The sequence below is a fragment of the Miscanthus floridulus genome, chromosome 6 (genome assembly GCF_019320115.1).
Source record: "Miscanthus floridulus cultivar M001 chromosome 6, ASM1932011v1, whole genome shotgun sequence".
In the NCBI taxonomy this organism is placed as follows: domain Eukaryota; kingdom Viridiplantae; phylum Streptophyta; class Magnoliopsida; order Poales; family Poaceae; genus Miscanthus; species Miscanthus floridulus.
The window spans coordinates 112,871,264-112,879,264 of NC_089585.1; the positions used below are offsets into that span (position 1 = coordinate 112,871,264).

At 51.0% G+C, this 8,001-nt stretch overlaps 1 pseudogene; it reads right to left on the bottom strand.

The window, feature by feature from the left end:
- Positions 1–2,082: 2,082 nt before the first annotated feature.
- LOC136461034 (tyrosine decarboxylase-like) lies at positions 2,083–4,320 on the bottom strand (annotated as a pseudogene).
- Positions 4,321–8,001: the final 3,681 nt, after the last annotated feature.

An 8,001-nucleotide genomic window follows, 5' to 3' on the forward strand; every position in this document is an offset into this window, starting at 1 on the left:
GGTGTTTGGTTCATGGAATGAAATAGTTCATCATCATTTTATGGGCTGTTTGGATGAACTAGGACTAACGACTAGTCGTATTAGCTCCTATGAGTGAACTAACAACTAATCTATGACTAGTGGACTAAGAATTAATCTATCTGTTTGGATATTTAGGGACTAAAAATTAATCGACTAGTTAGTTCTATGGATCCAAACAGGGCCTTACTCTTTAGCCTTTTTTTGGTTTATAAAATGAAATGAGTTTGTCACCCACCCCGTTCCTTACAATCTAATAATTAGTACTACTTTGCATAATAGATAAAGTCATTTCATTAAATTTGAACAATAAACTCATGATACACCACTCCATCTAGAATGGGTTCATTCTTCAAACAAAACACTACATAAACGCACTGACGACATCTATCCGAGCACGTAATGCAAGGGCGATTACACATACAGCCTTTTCGCTGGATGGTTTCTGGGCTGATAAGCCTGACTGGTGCTGATTTGTTGTGAGAGAAAAACACTGTTGGCTAACTAATAAACCTTGCCTGAAACTAACCAGCGAACACGCCGATACAGAGGACCCCTCGTTGAAGAGATAGGATGGGCTGTTATTTGATGTGTTGTTGTGAACCGTACAGGTGTTCTCGGTGGCTAATATGTTCCAATCTCTCTCGTTTTCTCGCAGGCCGGAGAATCGACACTCGAGAGGGCTCGAGTCGTCTGGCCATTAATTGGGCAAGCTGAACCAGCGCTTTCATCTCCTTTTGGTCATCACAATGCAGATGGGCGACGATTAGGATCATCGGCTCCTGCAACGTGCACAGTTGTGCACGGTTCATCGAGATCGTTGACGTACGTGTCGCTGTGGTGACAACAAGTGTGTACACACATGTTTAATCGTGTTCGGGTACTGTTGGTGGCCACTTTCGCAAGAGCAACAGCACCGAGCCACCGACGGATCCAGGCAATCAGGCATTTAGCATCCACGTGCAAGCAGAGAGCTTGGCAGTTGCTGCATCGATTCTCACATGCATTTGGCATTATCGACTGGCCAAGGTATACGACATTTCGCACGGCTGTTTTTTTATTACACTATATTGCCAATAGTGCGGACGTGCAATCCTGCTACAATATAGGGGCATGTTTGGTCTAACCTGATTCGCTTGACCCAGCTAGGCAGGCTTTCCTTTTTTTTTGTTTTTTTTTTGTTTTTTTTTGCAAATCACCCAGGCAGGCTTTCCGTGGCCAGGTGCAGGCCATGTGTCGGGTGGTGGTTGTTTGGTTGCCTAAACCCGCGGGCAGCGGAGCTAGAATAGTGACGTTGTTTAATTGCTTGTATATATGCATAAAACGCTTGGATATTTTGCTGAATACGCTCATTTTAATTTTCTGGCAGTGCGAAACCTGGCTGGCAGGAGGGTTTTGCAACGCAAGGCCGGGCAACCAAACATCGGGTCGTTGCACCCCACGAGCCTAGCTCGAGAGCCTGTGCGGGGAACCAAATGAACACGACAACTATATAAAGATGGTTATTATGCCAGCACTATAGAACGGTGTTATCTCGTGTGCATGTGTACCTGGCAATGAGAGAAATCTATAGGAGATCTAGCCTGTTCGCTTGAACTCATCAGCCGATTTATTAGCTAGAATCTATAGTATTTTTTTCTCTCACAACAAAACAACTTCAGTCAGCTTATCAGCCGACTTTAATACCAGCCGAACAAGCCCGAAAGAACCGAGTCCCTGTTTTGGATGCATAGGGCTAACTATTACCTAGCGGATTTTTAGAAATTTTTTTAACCAGTCGTTAAACTAGTTGTTAGCATACTTGCCAGCACTTGATTTTTATTTTTCTTCGTCTAATAAAAATAGTGACAAAACTTTTGCTGTTCCTTAAAAAAATCAGACTTATGCTTGAGGGACAAATTTGTCTACTATATCACATTTTGATCTTTTAAGAATAAATATATTACCCAGGGTTTGTGAAGTCTCATGCCAGCTGACAATTTCATTTGTCCTCTAATATAGCTAGGCGAGAGCAACGTAACATCATATCGTGGCATCGGAAGGAAAATATACTCTTTTTTAATGCAAGATTCGGAATACAAATGAGGCCAGCAACCAGCTTAAGCGAGCACGCTGCAAATGATCTCCATTTTACGGAGCAAGGAAGCAGCTCGATCCTGCACGACCTTCCACGCTTCGCGGACGTTCCGTTCCTCCGTCAGCGTGCTCCCGACGGCGCACCTCAGCATGTAGATGCCGCCCACCATAGCCAAGCTCATGTACGGCCCCGAGCTGGTCGCGTTCACCTCCTCGAGGAGCCTCCGGTTGAGCTCGTTGGCCGTCTTCTCGCCGCCGAGCTTCTCCGGTGACAGGAGCCGGAAGCACACCAGCGCGAAGTGCCTCGGCACCACCACCTCGAACCGGGCATCGGTCCTCACCATGTTCTCGAACGACGCGGCCATGCCGACGTGAGCGCGGACGTGGTCCCTCAGACCCTCCACCCCGTAGCAACGGAGCACGAGCCATAGCTTCAGCGAGCGGAATCGCCGGGTCAGCGTCATGGACCAGTCCTTGTAGTCCACGACGTCGTCGTGCCCGTCCGCTGCCGCGGACTTGAGGATGTACTCCTGCTCGGTGCCCAGCGCCGCCGTGAGCAGCGACGGCTTCCTCGCCCACAGCGCGCAGCAGTCGTTGTTGGCCAGGAGCCATTTGTGAGCGTTCATGCTGAACGTGTCTACGGCCTCGGCGCCGTCCAGCATGTGGCGGAACTCCGGGCACACGAGCGCCGAGCACGTGGCGGAACTCCGGGCACACGAGCGCCGTCCAGCACGTCGCGGTGGATGCCGGCGATGCGCGCGGCCTTGCGGACGGTGAAGTGGGTCTGGTCGGAGCAGTAGACCACGAGGTCCTCGATCCTCCTGCTGCCGATCTCCGCGAGCTTCCGCTCCCACGCGGCGACGAGGGCGCAGAGGATGGCCTCGCACGAGGTGCCCAGGAGCGTGCCCCCGCCCCCGCCGCAGACAGTGCCGGCCCTAAGGGGTGGGCAGGAGGTGCGACGCCCGAGGGCCCTCACGGGATGGGGGCCCAAGCCCAAGTATAAAATACTCCATACCCTTTAGCTATAGTTCATTAGAATTTAAGATTAATGAGAAGATGCAGCGGCTCATCAGCAAAAAGAGTCGTCGTCCTCTTTCTTTCCGGGAGGCAAGGAGCCGAGCCGCCAACACCCGCACACGCGCACATAGCGATCGCGAGTCGCGACTTCCGGACTTCTGGCGAGACGGGAGACTACGAGAGACACAGCGTCGATCACCAGTTCACCACGCGATCACCAGCGCAGATCACCGAGACACCGATGCTCGAGTTCCAGTCTTCCAGAAGCCAGACGACGGCGGCGACCAGGCAGCTGAAGCAGGGCTCGACAAAGACGACGACATCTGATCTTGGTTATTGCCTTCTGCCCTTTTTGTGATTTGTGAATCTTGGTTCTGAATAAGTTCATATCCAAATTGTCTAGGCCCTAGGGTTTTTTTTCCTTGTTCAATTTTTGTCTAGTACTTTGTACTCATATAGTTATGTTTTTCTTGTAGTTTAGGTCAGGTGTTAGAATTTTAGAATGTTACCTAAGAAACATTTGTCGAGAGGGACCGTCGCGACAAGTTCGCCAGAGGGCCCTCAAAATCTTAGGACCGGCACTGGCCGCAGAACAGCAAGCCCCTGGGCAAGTGCAGCGCCTTGCCGAGCCAGTCCACAACCACCATCTCGAGCTCGGTGGCGGCCGGCGATGCGGCCCACGTGAAAGGCACGACGTTGATGCCGGCGGCGAGGGCCTCGCCGAGGGCGCCAACGGTGCTGCTCGACGCCGGGAAGTGCGCGAAGTGTCGGGGGCTCTGCCAGTGCGTCACGCCGGGCAGGATGAGGTCGTGGACATCCCGCAGCGCCGCGGCGAACGCGTCGGGCTTGGGGCGTCCGAGGGGAGCTGCCGGCGCAGGAAGCCGGGCGTGACGTTGGGGTGCACGGGGTAGTCTTCCATGCTGGCGTAGTAGTCCGCGATGAAGTCTACGACCTGGTGGCCCTGCCGCCTGAACTCTTCGGCGTCAAGCAGCCGGGAGCCCAGCAGTGGCGGCACCGTCTCCGTTTCCACCGGAACGGCCGCGGTGCCGTTGTGGTGGACGCCATTATTGTTGCTGTTGATTTGGCAGTGGGACGGCGGCGCCATGCATGTGTGCGGAGGTCTGCCTGAGACGAAATTAAATGACGGCCCAATTAGTTTAACTTTATTGGGTATATAAAGCTCCGGCAGCTTGGAGTGTCGGAGTGAGAAGTGGCGAACTGCCCTGTGCCCTGACAGAGGTAGCTATTAGTACAGCTGAGCAAACTGTGACGCTAGTGTGGACTGTGGAGGACGTCAGATGCTTTTTACAGGGTAGCATTGTAACTTGGCAGCTGCTGAGCTGCACTAATCTGTCCACCACCATCGTAAACATGCTGTTATTTTTGGGATGGAAGGAGTACCGGTGGAAGGCTCAAGACCATGCACGCCCCTTGCGAAACCTCCCGGTGGTGGTGTAGCTAGCGCTTAATTAACAGCACCACAAGAGATTAAGAGCATCTCCAAGAGATTATTCAAATAATTTTCTAAAGATAAATTTGGCTATTATTAAAGAAAAGTGTCTCCAACAGACTCTATAAATGGTTCTCCAAATTTAGTAGCTCTCCATCCCACCTCATTCGATCTTTACTTTTGGATAACCTACCTCACTAGCCATCCACCCTATTGGTTTTACAGAGTCTGTTGAAATACTTTAGTATTTTTTTTGTCAAATCTATTTTAGAGAGTAGCCAAATCAGTAATTTGGCTAGTCTTTTGGCTAATCTCTCGGAGATGCTCCCCTCTAGCTATTATTGTCCGTTTCTTAAAAAACAATGCTCCAACACTCTATTAAACTTTTCAATTATTAGAGAGTTTTACAACCCTCTTAAGGGTGAGAAAGACAAGAGAAACTACTCTACGCTAAAATAATCGCTAACCGTTTCGCCCCTGCCGCTTCATTCTTAATGATATTCATAAGGGATATTGTTAAAGTTTCTTGATGTCCATAGACTCTGGCATTTTTCCCTTTCAAATTTCCTAAAAGATAAGGAGAGTGGGACTTTTGATTACTTTTCGAGGTGTGTCTTGCACTGTTGTGATATTTGTCCACCATTCTTGCACTGCGGTGCTCTGACCAGTTTATGGGCAAACTTTTCAATCATTGCACTCCATTATCCACTGTTTGTTGCTAGCTAGAGCTATAGAGCCGCACCCACTCCCAATTAGCTCTCTTTCGTAGTTGAGAACAAATTATAGAAATTAGATTTGCTATTACCAAACTCGGTTTTGTTTATTACCCCAATCCCCCCTCCTTTAACTTTGACGAGCTCCGACATGCTTTATTTTAGTGTTAGGGGTTCGAGGGAGGAGGCATACATGTCTCTAAGAGCAAGTATAATAGCAGGCTGTAAGCCGACTAAATGCTGAGGTAGAGGAGAGAGGAGAGGAGAGAGAGGAGAAGCGGGCTGTAAGCTTGCAGCCGGCTTGGACACAAGAACCAAGAAAATCTGTGAGAGAGATAAGTGGGTCATGTATTAACTGTAAAGAGCCAACTACTATATGAGTGGGCTAAGAGAAGGCTGTAAGGAACCTTACAGCCAGCAAGCCGGCTGTATTATTAGCCTTGCTCTAAAGGACCTAGAGGTAGCTTTGGATTCGTCAGGTAGCATGCAGTGGTGGCAGTTGAGACGGTTGGGCACGAGGGGAGGGCATCGTCTACCGTGGGCGGCAGTGGATAATCGATTGGACAATTATGGATGGGGACGACCACATGCGACGTCTTGACCACCATCAACGAGTTAGTTTGGTTTGAGTCGTGTCCTAGCAGGCAGTGCCTGACTAGGTAGATGACCCTAGCCATAGGAATCCAAAATCAGGCATCTATGAGTGTTGTCTGGCCCAAATAGCTCTGGCCAGGAGCCAACTAAACAGGCCCTTAATTAGTGCGGGAGTACGTACGGGTGGAGTGTAGTTAGATAGGAAAGCGGTAGCGGCATGGGCGATCACCCAGATGGTGGACGTCAGTTGGGTAGATGGTGGTAGGCAGAAATTTAGATATAGATTGTGAGTTCTGTTTTATCTGAGTGTGCAGTAGACAAACCTAAAGAAATACACGCGGTCGTGCTAGGCACACGAACCACTGATTCATGCACGGCAGCTCGATATGTAATATGGCCACTGCCGGTAGCCTAGCTAATACGTATACTACCGAACACTAAGTAGCCACAACCTGCCTGTGCTAGTCGATCCCAACTCACGACGACGTGCACGGTCGTGCAGCATGCAGGTTGCACTGTACACAAATACCGGCGCATATGCTGGTGACTGGTGACAATGGCCTCTTTGATGCACCTGTCTTGTCGTCATGAGTTGGGATCGACTAGGAAGGCATGCGTATATTCAAGGGTTAATTTGAACCATGCCATTATAAATGTCACGTTTTGGAAATCTACCACTACTATTCACGATATTGGAAATCTGTCATTACAATTTCTACTTTCCTTGAACCGTGCCATTTTATACACCTGACTACCCCTTGGGCCCATCTACATACGCATGTATTTCTGTATTACCCAAACTGCCCCTTTCTTCTTCCTCAGTCAAGAAGCTAAAATCTCAAAACAATGGCGTCATGAGGTGTGTGGACAGCGCAAGGCGTGGGAGTGGGGGCGACTGCCGGTGAAGCGCGGGTGCAGCAGTCCTCCACATACATCATCTCTCTCTCTCTCTCTCTCTATAGCTCATGCCACCAGCTAACGGCGGACCATCTCGTTCCCTTCCCTCGCCGTCGATGAAGAAAGCAACAGGGCCGGCACAAGGGTGGCCGTGAACCCGACGATCCGGCGCACCAGAGGAGGGCGGCGGTGTTGCAGCGGTCGCGGCGGCGCTTCGTGTGTGTGGGCCCCCACCCTACTGCAGCGGCGTGGCCGGATCTGTGGGCGCCAGTGTGGCTGAGTCCGCCGACAGCGCCATGGCAGCCTGCCGAGCACTTGATGCGGGAGAGGAGGGCACAAGAGCCTGGCCTAGCTGCTCCATGAGGCGGTCCCGGAGCACGGGGGCCTCATGCTAGCCCAGGGACGTCGGGCGGAACGTATGTAGCCGACCGCCGGCGAGGGCACCACCCGCTGCTTGGACCCGTCGGCGCATGGTTAGGGATGTTCGGTGGTAGGGTCAGGGGTATAGGGACGAGCGAGGCACTTGTCTCCGCAGAGTTGTTGTGGTGGGCTGCAGTGCACCCCCGCCGCCCAACAGGGCGGAGGCCATCGTCGGCGCCAGCGAGGTTCCACGAGCTCGATTGGTGCGATGGCAATTTGGATCCAGGAGAGCGGTAGTGGTGGTTGAGCTCGACGGCAACCATGCCATGGGAAGCGGTGGCGAGGGTGTTGGGGATGAGGGCCGACGTTGCAGCCACCATGTTCGCCGCCGACAATACCTCCATGCCTTGTATTGAGGAGAAGAAACAGATGAGGAAGAAAGGGGCATTTCAGGCAATAGTGGTCTGCAACCGGGTCCAAAGACATCTAAGATGTAGAAAATGGCATGCTTCAAGTAAAATGTGAATTATAATGGTATATTTATAAATAGATGAATAGTAATGGTAGATCTCCAATCCGTGATATTTCTAATGGCATGGTTCAAATTAACCCTATATTCAAAAGGGCACATCGATATAGGTCCCTCTGCTCACCGACGGAGCCTAGCTAGCTGAACATCGAGAGCGGGGCGGTCGTGCTTGGTACAAAGGTGGCGGCAATGGAGCCCTACAGCTCCAAGCTCTCTGTCGTTAGACACACATGAGGAGGGATCATTGCACAGCACAGGCGGATGCATCAGTGTAAGAAAAACCAATCATATCGTACTTTTGCACTGCACAGGCATGAGGATGGTTTAACAGAGGTTGCGACCTTATG